Here is an 18,668-nt window from a genome sequence, read left to right as displayed (position 1 = left end):
TTTTTTTTTTTTTTTTTTTTTTTTTACTCTACAAGCTTTGCTTACTGTGCAAACAATTTCTAAAGAGAAAAGTTCAGGAGATGGTAACAGAAGAAAATTGTGAAGGTCAAACTAATGTACTCCATGCCTGAACAAACCAGCATTTCCCTCCTGGGTGGAAGAGAGGCTAAGGCTCCCAACCACGCGCTCAGGCATAGACAGCTCAAGGGGAAAAAGAGGGTGAGGAGGAAGACTGCTGGCTCACACATCTTATATCCATCAATGCCCTGAGCCACAAACAGTGATTTCGGTGCATCAGAAAATGCAAAATAGCTCTTTCCCACAAAATAGGCAAAAGCAGTCTTGGAGACAGGGGTTAATCCACCCACCATACTCAGTAACATCTAACACTTTGAATGGCTCGTAGTTTCTTTGTAACCCTCAATAGTTCTCAAACTATGTTTCTACAGAGTAGCACCAGCAAAATGGAAGAGTGGTATTCTCTAACAGAAAAAATATTTTCCGGTTTACACTCTTCAAATACAAATTTTTCTAGGGCTTTGGTGCAAGCTCCGTGTTGATGAGTGACAGCAGATGGTAAAACAAATAACCAAGTAGCAAACGTTCATGGAAAGAAACAGAAATATACTTTGTTAAAAATATATGGTATATATTAGTGAGATATAGAGAAGAGCCTACATGGAATATACTCACATGATCTTCCAAGGAAACTACTCTTAACCATTAGATAAACCTCCAGAACAAGTTTGAGAACTGTAGTCTAGAGCATCAAAGATAATTTAATTTACTAACCATCTGAATGTCTACTGTGTGCCTGGTCCAGTGTTGGGGAAACAATAATAGACAATCAGAGGCAGTTCCTTAAGGAGACTTAGAATCTAGTAAAATCTTAAATGATAATAAAGCTAATGAACACTGAGTCTTGAAGCCACTTCAGCAAATCAAGGATCAGGGCAAATGATGTTAGAATGGAGGTGAGAGGCCAGGTGCAGTGGCTCATGCCTGTAATCCTAGCACTTTGGGAGGCTGAGGCGGGCGGGTTGCCTGAGCTCAGGAGTTCTAGACCAGCCTGGGCAACAGAGTGAAACCCCATCTCTACTAAAATACAAAAGATTAACTGGGTGTGGCGGCATGCGCCTGTAGTCCCAGCTACTCAGGAGGCTGAGGCAGGACAATTGCTTGAACCCGGGAGGCAGAGGTTGCAGTGAGTTGATTTCGTGCCACTGCACTCCAGCCTTGGTGACAGAGCAAAACTCCATCTCTAAAACAAACAAACAAAAAAGAAGAATGGTGGTGAGAAACTGGAGAGGCAGAGACAGATAAAAGACATTTTTCAATGATAAAAGCAATCAAGAAGTCTTGGGTGTGGATTCAAAGTATGGAGTGAAAGAGATGGGGTAATCAAAATTATTACAAACTTTTGAGTCTGTGTGACAAGGAAAATGGTAGGTTTTTTTGTTAACGAAGTCAGAAAACATGTAATGTTTTCATAAAGAGGCAATTCATGAGTTCAGATTTAGACATTTGAAGTGAGGCTGAAATAGAGAAGTAAAAATGTCCGGCCAGGGTTCACCCTAGAACTGGGCACTCTAAGTGTGTTCAGCAGAGGAAGGGGGTGATGATAATTTCGATGGTGTACAGTGGCCACAGGTAAGGTCATATGGGCACATTCTGCATCACTTTTTCCTTCATTATATGCTAGGCAAAGAACCTAGCACCTTCTCAGTATATACCTTTTCAAGAGACAGATAAATTAGAGAAAGAACTAGACCCAAGAATGACTTCAATTCACCAGCCCTTACTACCCCAGGGTGGGTCTTCCAGGCAGTTTACTTACATTATTTTATTTAATCTTCAAGGTCACCGTATGAGACTAGCATTATTATATCTATTTGACCTAATAGGAGAAAGGGTAGTTAAATACTTCATCCATTCAGTCAACAAATATTTTTTAAACACCAACTATGTGCTAGGTACTGTTGCAGGTGTTGGGAACAAAGCAGTGGATAAAATAAAGTCTGTCCTTGTGGAACTTATATTCTCATGGGAGGAGGAGAACAAAAAGAAATAAAGCAGTGATTATTATGCACCAGATGCTAAGTATTATGGAGAAAAAGAAAGCAAGGCAAGAAGAACAGGACATGCAGGAGAATGGCCCAGGCTCACACTGCTACAAAGTGTCAAAGTCACCTAGAGATAATGAGAAACAGAAGCTGAGAAAAGAAAAGGCCACTGGATTGAAAACGATAAAGATTATAGTAGAAGAGGAAAAATAAATGAAGCTTCTCACTGGAGAAGTTTAGCAATGAATGAAGGAGAACTGGAACAGTAGCTAGCCATCTCAAACTCCCTTCTTTTTAAGATACTTAAATATACGGCTTGAACCATTTACAATCCTTCCTGGAAGCTGGCCTACACACAAAAACTGGGTCACACTGAACACTCCCTTCAATTCTCTTGCCGCCTGTGTCCAAAACAATAATAGGAAAGTAACTAAGCAAATATATATCAAATGCATGCTTCTAAAGGGGACCACAATGAGTCAGCCAGTCAGAGTAACTCCAGTGTAACCTTTGTCCTCTCGTCCAGGTTCTGGCAATGAGAAATGCAGCCTGCACTCCTCAGAGCCCAATTACAGCCCTCAGTAGTGATAAGCATGTGATACCTCCAACCATAACCACTATCACCATCACCACCACTACTACCACCATGACTATAACCACCATTCACCAACATCATCACCTTCCACCACCACCACCATTACCACCACCATCACCACAAACACCACCAACACCACAACTGCTGCCATCACCTCCGCAAACACCATCATCACCATCACCACCACTACTACCACCATGACTATCACCACCATTCATCAACATCATCACCTTCCACCACCGCCACCATTACCACCACCATCACCACAACTGCTGCCATCACCTCCACAATCACCATCACCATCACCATTGCCACCATCACCACCACCACTGCCACCACCCACCAGCATCACCACCATCATCACCCCCCACCACCAGCACCAGCACCACCAACTAGCATCACCATCACCACCACCAGCACCACCACTGCCACTGCTGCCACCACTACTGCTGCCACCACTATATAATTCAAACTAAAAAATACTTCTCAACAGAGAAATGCAAAACTTAATTGTGTGCTGATATGAAAAGAGCTTTCACCTGGATTCAAACTGCAAACTTGTGGATAGCCCACTGAAATACAACTTTTCTAAAAATATTTGATGTTTCCACCTTGCTGCAACCCTAAAGCTCGTGCTGAGTCAGCCTGTAGGGTCATCTTATAGTGGCCTTCTCACAGGAGGTGTACTGGAATTCAAAACAATAAAACCAACTAAGCATTAAGATATTTTTCTTGGCCTAAGGACAGTGTCAAACTGCAGGATGTGATAATTTGTGAAAACGCCACATTTTAGCTCACAGTTGTATATTTATACCAATGTTTTAACTATCTATAATTAAATTAGCAGAGTAAAGTGTTTCCTATTTCAGTGAAAAGCTTCCCCATCTTGCCAATGGCTCATTGAAGACAACTGACAGTTATCTAACATTTTTCTTTCCCTTAAGCCCAATAACCAAGTTATTAACAAGCCTCTCAATTTCTTATCCCAAATAATGTTTGTGTCTGTCCCCTCCCGTCTATCTCTACCACAACCATCTGGGGCCAAGCCACCAGCACCTCTCATTTGAACTACCTGAATGACAGTAGTTTCCTCCCTGGTCTCCCTACCTCCCCTCTACCCTCCTCAGGCCACCATCCACACAAGATCTTTCACTACCCTTCTACACACTATACTTAAAATAAAAATCAAAATTCTGAGAGTATCCTATGACACCCTGAAGAATTTAGCATCTGCCCACTCTTCAACCTTAGCTTGCATCAGACTCCCTCTCTGAACTCCAGCTACAATGGCATTCTTTCAGTTTTGTGGATGCACCATGCTCCTTTCCAGCGCAGGCCTTCACACGTGCCTGTAATGCTGCTCCCTCTCCACTTTCTCTTCTAAGTAACTCATTCATACTTTGGATGCTAGATAGCTCCCAATCAGGTCTCCCTTTCATATATATGTTCTCACTGTATTCTGATCTTCTACGTCTGCTGTGCAGCAGGTCTTAGTTCTTAATCATGTATTTGTATAATTATTTGATTGTCTATTTCTCACAATGGTGAGCACTGTGGAGCAAGGACCATAGGAGCCTTGCTTAACATTTTATCTCTAGGGCCAAGCCTGGCATATGACACACAGGAGGCACTCATATGTTTGTAAATAAAGTATTCATCCCAGGGTTATGGGCAGCTGCCCATTCTTATATATTCCTGAGTCTGTAAAGTAATTATAACTGATGCTCCCTCCTCCATCTATAGCATGCTAGCAGAGCCTGGAGGATGGAATGACGCTCGTTCCCATAACAAATGCATTTCTTCCCTGAAGAGATCTATGAAAGATTAATTAGTAGCTTTTGAACCCACGACCTAGAAAACCTGGGCAGAAAGAGTAAAAGGAGAGCATCCAACACACTTTTCAGTATACTTCACATAGAATCAGAGCCTTAGACAGAGCAGTGCTGACTCCCATCACATCTTCAGAATTCAGGATATTCTACTGCATTAAAAAATTAATTAGAAAGCAATACTTGGGATACACTAATGTATACCCGGATGACTGCTGGCTGGCTGTATGACTGGTGTTTCCTGAAACTCTTTTGAAAACAAAAGGTATATCCCAAGAGGACAACCCTCTGAGCAAAACATGCTTTATATACAAACAATAGCTCTATATGCAGACACAGACAAGATGCCAATAAATTCCAGTAATATTATTAGAAACAATAACAGCCCTTAATACCAGTAAATAGAAAGTTCCTTTCTCTAGAGAGTCAAAACCACATTGAAGACATTCTCTTATTGGTTCTTACTAAATGTCTGCGAAAGGACTGGGTCAAATATTAAGCAGCCAACTTCAAAGATTAAAAGGAAACCAAGCCACAGTGTTTAAAATTATTCCCCGAGAGACTACTAAAAGAAAACAAAACTAGAAGTCCACGGATGTTCAGAAACTGACTTCCTAACCCATGTATCCACTTGTCCAGGCCAATGAACTCCCAAGGATGCTGTGGCTAGAAACAGAACACTGATCCCCAACAGTATACCCTCCCAGAAGCCAACTCCCCCAACCACCACCTCACACCTTGTACTTCTCTGAAGATTAGAATCAGCCAGTATGATTAAAACAGAGATTCCTGGACCACAACCCAAACCTACTGAATCAGAATTTCCAGAAAAGTGGGATGACGACATATAGTTAACAAGCACTCTAGGGGATTCCTAACTGGGGAACACTATCCTAAAAGTCCAAGTGCAACAGCCTGGGAGGACACCAGTGGCTAAAGGGCGCAAGGGAGGAACTTCTTTGAGTATAGGAGTGACATGGTGTTTCTGGCCTGGTCCCCCAGGGAACACATTCCCAAAGAGGGAAAGGCTGAGCCCCTCAAAACACCATGAAAAACTTCAAATATGGGGCAGCCCAGCTGTCCTGGAAAAGGTACCACTTCTCACTTTGGTGAGCTGGAACAGAGACTAGAAGCAGCCAATGCCCAGAGAATGGGTGAGCAGTGAGTCAGGTGCACAGGGCCAGCTTCAGAATTGGCAGAGTGTAGGTAAAGTAGACATGGGTGTGGTTTAAAAGGCACTGTGAACCATAAAGAACACATTTTGGATGGAATATTGAGGACATAGGATCCAGCAGGTTTTTTCCTGGTGAATGAGCGAGAGCAGAGGCCCAAATAAGACATTATTAGGAGTAATAATTATAGCAGCATGTGGTTTGCTGAGCAGGCTACAAGGCACTTTGCTTGCATCACCTCATTCATTCCATACACATAGTAAATAATGATCAGACACCTGCTCCATGTGCCAGGCAGTGCTCAGCCCAGGAGACAGAGTGGTTGTAACCAATACTTCAGCTCCAAGGACACTTCTGCCTGCTCCCCTCATCCCACCTCAAGCATCTGCCAAGTTTCTTCATTCTTCTGCCTCAAGGCTTTTTGCCAGGCAGGGCTAATTCCCTCAGCCTGCATGTGTGGCAGATTTAACTCCCCTGGGAGCAGCCCACAGCCAGAAAAGAAGTGGGGGTGTGAATAAATGTTGCAGACCCCCACTCAACTTTCAGAGGGATAAGTCTGAGATACTATCTACACAGTTCCTCAGAGAGACCCCAGTTGCTCAGATGACAACCTACCAAGTTGCACACCTGTTGTGGACTCTTCCTCCTTCCCTAGTTCCTATTTCCTGGGGCCATCTTCCTGTACCCAGGTCCTCCTATCAGAATCCACCTTCAAGAGGAACCTCAAGTAAGAAAGTGGTGACAAAGTAGACACAATCTCTGTCTTTTGGAGCTTACAGTTGGGGGAAAGAGAAAAGCCTAATCACACGAATGAAGATTTAGATCAGGGACCGATGAAGTGAAGGGCACAGAGTGTCACAAATGATGGGCCACGTTGGGGGAGGGCTCGGAATTTAAATGACAGGTGAATAGCTGATGAATATTTGTAACTACGTATCATACTGGCTCCTCTGATATTACAACTGATACTCAGACTAGCAACACTTTAACTTTTAAAGTATCAATCAGGTTAGCTCTTGGAACAGAAGAATATTTTTCAAGACACATGAGATTTGAGTAGGCATTAATATTAATCAAGCCTAAATGCTGCCTGTTCCCTATTCAAGATTTTCTTTCTCTCCCAAAAGGAAAGAGTCACGAGTCTGTATCCTCCACCTGTCGTCTTCCCTCCATCTTCATTGTCACCAGCACCTCCCACAGGGATGATATGTTAGCTTCCAAGATATACCCCTGCATACAACACACAGTACAGTATACAACACACAGTACCCAGAGTGGTCTTTTTATGTAAATCTGAGTCTGTCATTCCTGTTTATAAACTCCAGTGGTTTTCCTCTAGACTTAGACAAAATCCAAGAATCAACACGCAGGCTATCAGGCCCCGTGTAGTGTGTCCACCACCAACCTTTCTGACATCATCTGGCACATTTTCTCTGCAGTTCAGTACACTCCAGCTTTAATTGTCTTTGCTGATGCGACTTAGCACAAGATGAAAAGAACCTGAATCAGTGTGGGTCTGAGGGGCAAGGGTGAGTTAATGATCAGGGAGGCAAGTTGGAGGAGCCCTGGTCTCTCCATGCCTTTGACTCACTTAAGTTTGGCAAGCCACACCAAGCCTTTCTGACCCGTAAAATTGGTTCTCAGTTCTCTTCCTCCAACAGCTCCAGGTTCTTCCCATGCCCCCAAGTCACCCAACACTATACTGAATTCATCTGTTCAGCATTTTTCATCTCCAATCCACTTCTTCTGACACCAAACTCCCTTTCCCTTGGGAAACTAGCTCTCCACAATTCTACAAGCAAGGGTAAACATATGGCCTGAACTAGGCCAGTTAGTTCCTTCTCCCTGAAGTCAAAACTTGAGCAGGAATGAAAAGCTGTTGTATTAGCATGGGATCATCCAGTGATAACACCTCAGAGAAACATGTCCCTGTCATTGTGAATCCAGAAATCCATGGACTAGGCCTGGTTCTTACCCTTCCCAAAGCATATTTGCCCTTAATTCAATTTTTTAAGCTAACCAATAGCCTTAATTTATTTTTTATTTTTTATTTTATTTTTTTTTATTATACTTTAAGTTCTAGGGTACATGTGCATAACGTGCAGGTTTGTTACATATGGTATACTTACGCCATGTTGGTGGTGCTGCACCCATCAACTCGTCAGCACAACATTCAATTCACATTTATATCATAAAGTAAACTCCCCAATGGCAATCCCTCCCTTCTCCCCCTCCCCCCCTCCCCATAATAGGCCCCAGTGCGTGAATGTTCCCCTTCCCGAGTCCAAGTATCTCATTGTTCAGTCCCACCTATGAGTTGAGAACATGCGGTGTTTGGTTTTCTCTTCTGTGATAGTTTCCTAAGATGAATGGTTTGCCAGCTGCATCCATGTCCCTACAAGGTATGCAAACTCATCCTTTTTTATGGCTGCATAGTAATTCCATGGTGTAGTATGTGCCCATTTTCTAATCCAGTCTGTCAACGAGATGGACATTTGGTTGATTCCAAGTCTTTGTCTAATTGTGAATAGTGCCACAATAAAACTACGTTACATGTGTCTTTGTAGTAGAAAAATTTATAATCCTTTGGGTATATACACAGTAGTGGGGATGGTCTGTCATATGGTACATCTAGTTCCTAGATCTTGAGGAATTTGCCATACTGTTTTCCCATAATGGTTGAACTAGTTTACAATACCCACCAACAGTGTAAGTGTTCCTGTTTCTCCACATACCTCTCCAACACCTGTTGTTTCCTGCTTCTTAATGAATTTGCCATTCCCTAACTGGTGGTGAGATGGTATCTCATATGTGGTGTTGAGTTTGCATTTCTCTGATGCGAGTGATGGATGGAGCATTTTTTCATGTGTCTGTTGGCTGTATGAATATCTTCCTTTTTGAGATAATGTCTGTTCATACCTTTCCCACACTTTTTGAACTGGGGTTGTTTGTTTTTTTCTCGTATATTTGTTTGAGTTCTTTGGTAGATTCTGGAATAGCCCTTTGTCAGATGAGGGGGGGGGGGGGTTAAAAAGGTTGCAAAAATTTCTCCCATTCCTGTAGGTTGGCCTGTTCACATCTGATGAGTTTCTTTTGCTGTTGGCAATAAGCTCTTAGTTTCATTAGATCCATTTGTCAAGTTTTTGCTTTTGCTGCCGTCTGCTTTTGGTGTTTTAGACATGAAGTCCTTGCCCATGCCCTATGTCCCGAATGGTACTACTACATTTTCTTCTAAGGTTTTTATGGTATTAGGTTAAAACATATTAAGTCTCCTAATCCATCTTTGAATTAATCTTCGTATATAGGAGTAAGGAAAGATCCAGTTTGTCAGGCTTTTCTACTTATTGGGGGGCCCCCCCCCCCTAGCCCCCCCCATTTTCCCAGCACCATTTATTAAATATAGGGAATCCTTTCCCCCATTTCTTGTTTCTCTCAGGTTTGTCAAAGACTCAGATGGCGTTAGATGTGGCAGTATTATTTCTGAGGGACTTGTTACTGTTCACTTGGTCTATAGCTTCTGTTTTGGTAGCCAGTACCCATGCTGTTTGGTTCTGTAGCCTTGTAGTATAGTTTTGAGAAGTCCGGTAGCGCGTGACGCTCCAGCTTGTCCTTTTGACTTAGGATCGGTCTTGGCAATGCGGCTCTTTTTTTGGTTCCATATGAACTTTAAAGCAGTTTTTTCCAATTCTCGTGGAAGGAACTCATTGGTAGCTGATGGGGATGGCATTGATCTATAAATAACCTTGGGGAGTATGGCCATTTTCACGATAGTTGGATTCTTCCTATCCATGAGCATGGTATGTTCTTCCAGTTTGTTTGTTGTCCTCCTTTGATTTCACTGAGCAGTGTTTGAGTTCTCCTTGAAGAGGTCTTGTACATCCCTTGTAAGCTGGATTGCCCTAGGGATATTTTATTCTCTTTGAAGCAATTGTGAATGGAAGTTCATCCTGATTTGCTCTCTGCTTGTTCTGTTACTGGTGTATAAGAATGCTTGTGATGTTTTGCCACATTAATTTTGTATCCTGAGACTGTTGCTGAAGTTGCTTATCAGCTTTAAGTGAGATGTTTGGGCTTGAGACGATGGGGGTGTGTTTCTAAGATATACAATCATGGTCATCTGCCAAACAGCGGACATTTGACTTCTTCTGTTTCCTAACTGGATACCCTTGATTTCTTTCTCTTGCCTGATTGCCCTAGCCCAGAACTTCCAACACGATGTTGAATTAGGCTGGTGAGAGAGGCATCCCTGTCTTGTGGAAGTTTTCAATGGAATTTCCAGTTTTTGCCCATCAGATATGATATTGTGTGGTTTGTCATAAATAGGCTCTATTATTTTGAGGATATGTTCCCATCAAGTAACAGAATTTATTGAGCGTTTTTTTAGGCATGAAGGGGCTGTTGAATTTTGTCAAAAGCCTTTGTGCAGAAGCCGGGGGACCCGCCCCGCCCTCCGGGGACGGGGGGGGGGGCCGCCGGGGGCCTCCAACTTAGTCTATACTACACCTCTCATGGTCTCCTTCACCGTTGGCCAGACTTAAAAAAAGAAAAAAAAAAGGTCAAGCTCAACAGGTCTTCTTTCCCCGCTGGATTCCGCCAAGCCCGTTCCCTTGCTGTGTTTCGCTGGAGTATGTAGAGACAGTGGGAATCTCTATCATCCCATTCATTGCGCGTCACTAATTAGATGACGAGGCATTTGTTACCTTAAGAGAGTCATAGTTACTCGCCAGTTTACCCGCGCTTCATTGAAGTTTCTCACTGTTGACATTCAGGAGCACTGGGCAGAAATCACATCACGTCAACACCCGCCACGGGCCTTCGCTACAATAGCCTTAATTTAGATCCCTTTCTTTGCCTGAATCAAACACAGTTAGTTTCCATTGTTTGCAGAGAATACCAACCACATTACCAAGAAACAACTGCTTGTCATGCAATAGCCTGGGTCTCCTTTGTTTCACACGAGCAAGATCGGCAAGGTTGGCAGTAATTACACATTGAAAAGGACTACTTTCTTGATCTGCACTTTTCCAACCACGACTATTCATGGTCGACTAGGACCACTTTGCCATGTACAATCCCTTTAAAAACCTTTTTGAAATTGTCTGAATCACATGTCCAAGTTGAGCAAGAGAGTCCAAATCACTGGAATCTCAACTGGCAATTCAGTTGAGATTGAATTGGGAAACCAACTGGTCCAAGGTATGCATAGTTTTTGGTTCAACTAGAGAGAAGCTAAGGTCTAGCTTAAAGATGTGCAGAAAAACAGATCTATGAAGGTAATCTGGGCTCTGTGAAGGATGGATATGGAAGCACAAGAAGCACAGCCAGTGTACACAAAAGCAAACTAGAGCTTGTGAAGGGCCAGGTATATAAAGGACCATAATGAAATATGGCCAAGAGAGGCATGATATTATGGAGGGCAAACCAGAATTCCATGGGATTGCCTACCTAAGAATTAATAAGCAGAAACTTTACTAAACTACTGAACCTATGAGTTCAGCACTGTGCTGAAAACTGCACATTCAAAAGAATTACAGAAAATAGATATATATCCTATTCGAAGAGATAAACCAAACTCTTTGAACAATAGTACCCATGTGTCTAGTTACACTGATCATGTTCTAACTACAGAGATCAACATGGGCTATTGAGAAAAGATAAGGTGCATGAAAATCTGGGAGTGAGCTGGGCTCTGAGATGAGATTAAAATTTAGATAAATGTAGGAGAGAAGAGAGAACACTAGCAGCAAGATGGATGTGTTGGCAAGCCATAGATCAGTACCGTGGAGCTAAGCAAAAACCTTCATGGAGGAAGGATCTCCTCTCTTATGGAGCAACAACATTAATCTTCTGAGCCCCTGCTGTGGGACAGACCCTGAATGAAGCTGAACATGCAGTGTCTCATTTAATCCTTGCAACAGTAGCTCTGGGAAGTAGATATTTTCATTTCCATCACACATCTGAAGAAATCAAAGCCCAGAGAGGTTAGGAAATCTGTCCAAGGAAGCAGCAAAGCTGGAACTAGCATCCAGGTCTGCATACTGCCAAATGCCTTTCCTCTTTACACTACAGTATCTTGCATATTTCCTAGGCCCTTCCCAGGGGCTCTCTTATGTGTTTTTCGATTTATTCAATAATCTAGGTTTGGCCAAAACTGTTTTCTTGTGTTGGTACTAAACTTAAGGCACTAAGAAGACTTCGACAGCTGGCTTATTCCTGCATCTACCCCTTCTCAATCTTTCTCCCCTTGGACCTCACCCCCACTTAAACGGGTCTTGATATTTCCCTTGTCCCTGCATCTGCAGGGTCATTGGAGTGCTCTTGGTAAGAATTCTGTGCTACTGGACCCCTGAGAGGCTTGGCATGCTGCTCAAGAGTATAAGAAGAGACTTTCTACTGTGGCAAACGCTGAAGAAAAGAGGCACCTATGATACAAATTATGGTTTTAAACATTATTTAAACCTATAAAATCATCTGTAGTATTTGGTTTCTGATCCCAAGTGACCTAAACCACAAAGGCCACAAGTGTCACTGAAAATTCATTTTAAGTTTTCCCAGTTAACAAAAATAAAAAATAAATCTGTTCTCTCCTAATATTCTCCTAACAGTCATGTCTGTCTCAAAGTAAGATTCAATCATTACTAAATAAATAAAGCCAGAGAAATAGTAGGTACTATTATTTGTCTTGCAAATAACATAAACTTATCACTTTCTGCCAGTTACAAACTTACTAGGGGATCGCTAGTGGGGAAACCTGGAAAGGAAAAGCACAAAAAATATCTTTTTAATCACCTGTAATTCATCTCCCCTCAAAATTACCACCACCAAAATACGGATTTATGTCTTGCTAGTATATGTTTCTGTAAATAATTATATATTAAGCAAAAATAGGAACATCTTGTGATACTGTTATGTAATTGCTTTTTTCCACCTATAAATAGATCATGTCCCCATGTTAATAAAGACTCACATAAAACATGACTTTAGATAATGTATCTATCATGAAATTTAGTGGGGTTTTTTTGTTTTTGTGTTTTTACAGGGTGATGATATGTCCCCTAGGGGCCACGTAGAAAACCTGGGGGCTATTTGTGATTATTACTGAAGCTGGAGTTGTCTACTGGCATTCTGTGGGCTAGAGCCAAAGGTGTCAGAGTCCCTGACATGAATGAGGCATCCCACACAACAAAGAATTTTTCCATCCCCCACATGACTTTCAAATGTCCTCTGGGAATGTTAAAGCCAGAAGTACTTTGCCCTTAGCACAATGTGAACTAGAAAACCATGAAGGCTAGTGGATGAAACAGAAATATCTAGTGAATACACAAGGAAGGGGGAAGCGATTAAACTGGATTGTCTCCAACATTCCACCCAGAGCCACCATCCTATGATTCCAACACATACAGAAATCCACCCACATGACTTTTATCTTTTATATCTCAAAGTTACTAGTTGTCTATTATATCCCTATCTTCTTCCATGATCAGATAACTGAAAATTGTATATCTTTTTTTTTTTTTTTTTTTTCTGAGACAAAGTCTTGCTCTGTCATCCAGGCTGGAGTACAATGGCGTGATCTCAGCTCACTGCAATCTCTGCCTCCCAGGTTCAAGTGAATCTCATGCCTCAGTCTCCCAAGTAGCTGGGATTACAGATGTGTGCTGCCATGCCCAGGTAACTTTTGTATTTTATTTTTAGTACAGATGGGGTTTCACCATGTTGGCCAGGCTGGTCTCAAACTCCTGACCTCAAGTGATCTGCCCGCCTCAGCCTCGCAAAGTGCTGAGATTACAAGCATGAACTGTAATCTCAGTGTGCCTGGCTAAAAATTTATATCTTAAGTTTCATTTCAGTTAGCTACTCCAAATCCTATGCCTAGACAACTTTGACTTTTAAGCACAAACCGAGAAAACTATAATGGATACACACAAAGATATTGTTCTTAAGATGTTTACTACAGCAATAAATACAAATATAAATCCTATAAGTAACTACAATATCAAATACTTTGGATTTCATTAAATAAATGATGGTATATCCGTAAAAGGAAATAGAGTCATGTATCCCTTAGTGATGGGGATATATTTTGAGAAATGCATCCTTAGGCTATTTCATTGTCATGCAAACATCACAGAGTATCCTTACAGAAACCTAGATGGTATAGCCTACTACACACCTAGGCTATATGGTATAGCCTAATGTTTCTAGGCTGTAAACCTCTACAGCATGTTACTGTACTGAAGACTGTAGGCAACTGTAATACAGCGGTATTTGCATATCTAAACATACAAAGGTATAGTAAAAATATGGTATTTTAATCTTACAGGACCACTATTATACATGTCCACTATTAACTGAAACGTTATTATGTGGTACATGACTATATTTTACAGCCATTACATATGTTATAGTGTATTTTATTATATGGAAAATATAATATTAAGCAGGATAAACAAGTTACATAGCAATGTAATATAATTATGTATAACATAATGTAATATATAGCAATGTATATTATAATGTAACATAAAGCAATGTAATTATATATAATATATTCTTAGAGAGAGATATATATGTGTGTATGTATATATACATCTATCTATCTCTCTAATCCCAAAAATGTTTTAATCTAGCATTAAGAATATAAGAAAAAAACATATGGAGGGTTGAGTAGGAGCTCTGTGTGTATGTGTATGTCACTATACATAATGTGTGTGTGTATGTGTGTGTCTGTAGTACTTAACGTAAAGCTTGAAAAAGAATAACCTCATTGACAAATAACTATAACAGAAATATGGGAGTAGCCATGGCTTCACTGGGAGGATGAAGAGTAAGTTAAAGATTAGCCCCATTCTAGTGGCCTCAGGAATACTGAACACTTAACCAGCTGGTCAAAGTTCTAAATTAGGTTTAAATTTATACATTCTCTGTCTCCTATAATCATTATTGAAATTTCTCTTAAATCTATTTTATGTTAAGCCAAGAAACTTTCCAAGATGTTCAGATGTTAAGGACAAAGTTTCCTGTTCGGTCTCCTTGAAATACGATTTCTAACAAAGGGCTATAATGATACTAAAGCTTGTAAACATGTTTCTTATAGAAATTGTATGTTAGAATATTTGTTATGAAAAATTAAATTGTTCAATTTAGCCATAAATGAACACACCAATCTCATGATAATTAACCTACTACTCTATTACTCATCTTACTGGTCTTATGTAGAAAAGCACACTGCTATACACGATTATTGTATAATCATAATGCATTCTTGCCTAACTTTCTACTCTAGGACCTGCTTGAAGTAAATAGTGCTCCTAGCAGATTTAAAGCCCAGTGCATCCAGAAGCCCCTTTCATACACAATTTCTCTTTATGACAACATTAAAACAATAGCAACAATATAAGAATGTGCACTACAGTGGTAATAGCAGTTATATCTGGGAGGTAAGATAAGTCATTTTTACATCCTTGCGATTTTCTATATTTTCCAATGTTTCACTTATTTTATTATTAGTAGCAGTGGTAGTAGTAGCATTTTGAATGAGAGAATGTCTCTAAGTTTCCCTTTTATCCTTAGGCCAAATTATTAGTGAAGGTGCTAACAATTTATCAAATGACCAAGGGTAGTCTCCTTTAAAAAACAACAAAAAAGAAGGATTTCATTTCCAAAATAATCAAGTGTGGGCTCTTTTTTCAATCAGCAGTTTATGGACTGGGTGTGGGATTTTTGTGCTCTACAGCAGGGGAGGGGGAAATATTTTCATCTGCATCTTCAGGAGCTTGTATTCTTAAGCTAAAGTCTTCCCATGTCTAATCTTTTAAATATCTAGAGTGTTGAGCATTTTCAATGTTAGAGCCAGAAGAAGCTCTAGAAATCATTTGACCCAAATTCCTTATGTTAGAGGAGGGGGCCCAGAAATTTGAGTGAAATGACCATGGTCACCTGATCGATGTGAGATAAGACCCTGGATCTCTTCGTTTGAAAATTCTTTCCTTCCACCAGGTTGTTTCTGTGTCCACGGAGGGAGGCAGTATGTGTGGGCAGTGAAGGAGAGCCCTCCTATCTGGCTCCCTTTCTATGTGGGATAGTCAACGTGAGCTAGGTCAATACTCACTCATTATCCAACTGTATACCAGGGAGTCTCAAAGCACTGTAAAGACAAGCTATTTTTTTTATATCTACCTCATCCCTGCTCTCCTTTTAAAAAGAAACAAAACAAAACCGTAGGAGGACACTAATGAGGGAGGAGAAGAACATCCTAGAAATATGCAGAGATCAGGTACAGTTCAAGAAGGGAGATATGTCTTTTGTATTATTAATATGAAAAATCTCAGTGCTCATTCTCTTATTCTTTCTCTGTTTAGCAGAACTCATTATGACTCTGCTTACTTCTATGAAAAACATTTAAATAAGAAACAATTAGCTATTCAAACACACACACACACACACACACACACATACACACACACATTATCTATCTCAAAACAAAAGATGAAAGGATTTATCCCCATAGAAAAGTTGTTGCCAACAAAACTTCCTCTTTCTATAAAGCAACAAAGCCTCCAGCTTTCTCTTTCATCTGGAATGTCAAAAAATAGTGGAGGCCATCCAAGGCCATTATCCTTGCTAAGGATCTTCAGCCTCCTCTAACGTGGGAATCCGGACAAAGAGGCCAACGAACTGGAGCTCACAATGTAACCACCAACCTAATTAACAGTAAGACAATGCTACAGAATAGCTCCTGTTTATACAGACAAGGTCTTTAACAACATTAAAGGTTTAATGTCGTCATAAATTTTAATACAATATTTTAAATATAAGTGAGTTAATCATTCTCAAAAGTAAATTTACTTAGCTTAGTAAGAAATCTCCAACTGCATTAATATTCTCTTACATTCATAAATTTCCCTTTGTCATATCTGAGGGTTTACAGGATTGGCACTGGCTTTAGCTCTAAAAATCAGTCAAACTAATGCGTATTCATTAAATAGCAACTCAATACAGATTGATGGTACTAATCTTGGTTCTATTATCAAGGGGAGAGAGAACTTGAGCAAATCACGGCCTCACTGGGTGTCAAAGAAGAAAATAAGAGTTGTATTAAATGAGTACTAAGGTTTCTTCCAGCTCTAAGTAACCACAGTTCTTTAATTTTACATGTTTTGAAAGTACCAGGTATCGAGGAGTATGCCACAGTAGTATAATAACCCAGCCCTTCCACTTATGCTCTGAAAGTCCATATTCAAATGAAAACATGTCATCTGGGGAAAAGACGGCATTAAGACAATATCAGCCATCACCATATGATAAGACATTTTCTTGCTGGAGGACTCATCTCCAGGGAACTACAGAGTCCCAAGGAGCAGCAGTTGCCAGGAAGAAAAGGATTGAAGCAGGCATTATAAATCAAATGCCTATAGAAGCTCAGCAAAGAGCATAAATAAATGAGGAGAGCTGGGTAGGAATTGTGAAAAAAAATGAAAGCTACTCCTCAGCTCCAGCTAGTTGTTGCCTTGGAGGAATGTAGGCCCTGGGTTATCCTACCTTCAGATTCTTCCAAAGAAAGCCAAAATCTGTAAAACTTTCGATTTTAAAATGTTGATTCAAAATTGTTTAATTTTGTATAAGTCAAATATGTCTCCACACCAGATACACCTGTAGGATGCCAAATTTGTGTCCTCTAATGTGTGGCACTGTAAGGCCAAGGAATGTAATATAGGGAAGGGCAGGGCATGGCAAATGGGAGGAAGGGTGCAGTGAAAGAAGATGGAAGTGGCTTTAACTGTATCTGAGACTGGCTCTGTTAAGGGAAATCAGAAGAACAAGCCAGCTTGGAAGTAGAAAGACATTAGGACAAGGGTTCTGTTAAAAGAAAAACTTTAGCTGAATTAAATTTAAAAGAGTTTAATTGAGCAAAGAAAATTCACGAATCAGGCAGCCTTCCCAGCCAGAGTAGGCTCAGAGATTCCAGCGCAGCCACATGGTGGAAGAAGAGTTATGGACAGAGAAAGGAAAGTGACATATAGAAAACACAAGTGAGGTGCAGAAACAGCTGGATTCATTACAACTCAGCGTTTGCCTTATTTGAACAGCTGGCCACCTTTGGCCACAACTTGGTGATTGGCACAAGAGTAGGCTACAGTCTGTATACAACTCCATTTAGGTTATAGTTCACGATGTACAGAAAAACCTTTAGGCTGAACTTAAGATATGTAATGAGGCAGCTTTAGGCTAACCTTCATTTAACTGTTCTGAATCTTCTCTGGAGTCATGTATTTTCAAACTTGGAGGTAGACAGACATTAGGACAGGGGTTCTAAATATTTTCTGGGGTTATATGTGCCATATGAGAGTCTGATAAATGTTTTAGAGATTTTCACTAGAAAAAAATAAACATACATGTAGTGGACAGAATAATAGCTCCCCAAAGATGTCCATGTCTTTATCCTTGTCCCTCCTCTGCCACCTTACCTTATGTGACAGAAAGGACTGTGAAAATGTAATTAAGAACCTTGAGATAGGGAAATTATCTGAGTGAGCCCAACCTATTCACATGAATCCTTAAAATCAAAAAATGTTTCCCAGCCATGATCAGAGGGAGATGTGACTATGGAAGAATGATCAGAGAAATGCAATGTTGGTGGCTTGCAAATGGAGGAAGGGACAATAAGCCATGGAATGTGGGCAGCCTCTGGAAACTGGAAAAGGCATGGAAATTGATAGATTCTTCCCTAGAGCCTCTAGAAAGGAATGGAGCCCTGCCAACACCTTTTTATTTATTTATTTTTATTTCTATTTTTTGCCCAGGGAGATATATGTTGAACTTCTATCCTACAGAGCTATTAGATAATAAATTTGTGCTTAAAGCCACGGTCAGTTATTACAGTAGCAATAATAAGGTATATATACACAGAAACATGGGCAAACACGTTCATAGACCTTCCTGAATCTCATCTTCATAAATACATAAAGGATCCTTGTGCTCAAAAGAGCCCAATATACAACATGAGAAC

General features: G+C 40.6%; 1 protein-coding gene across 9 annotated transcripts in view; it reads right to left on the bottom strand.

Annotated features, from left to right (window-relative positions):
• Window positions 1-18,668, bottom strand: part of FAM13C (family with sequence similarity 13 member C) — a 147,008-nt gene that overhangs the window by 60,900 nt on the left and 67,440 nt on the right. The gene's annotated exons all lie outside the window — the stretch shown is intronic.

This window comes from Rhinopithecus bieti, unplaced genomic scaffold (assembly GCF_001698545.2).
Source record: "Rhinopithecus bieti isolate Rb0 unplaced genomic scaffold, ASM169854v2 scaffold_18620, whole genome shotgun sequence".
In the NCBI taxonomy this organism is placed as follows: Eukaryota; Metazoa; Chordata; class Mammalia; order Primates; family Cercopithecidae; genus Rhinopithecus; species Rhinopithecus bieti.
Note: the sequence above shows the minus strand (reverse complement) of the source record. Positions and strands in the feature narration are given on the sequence as shown.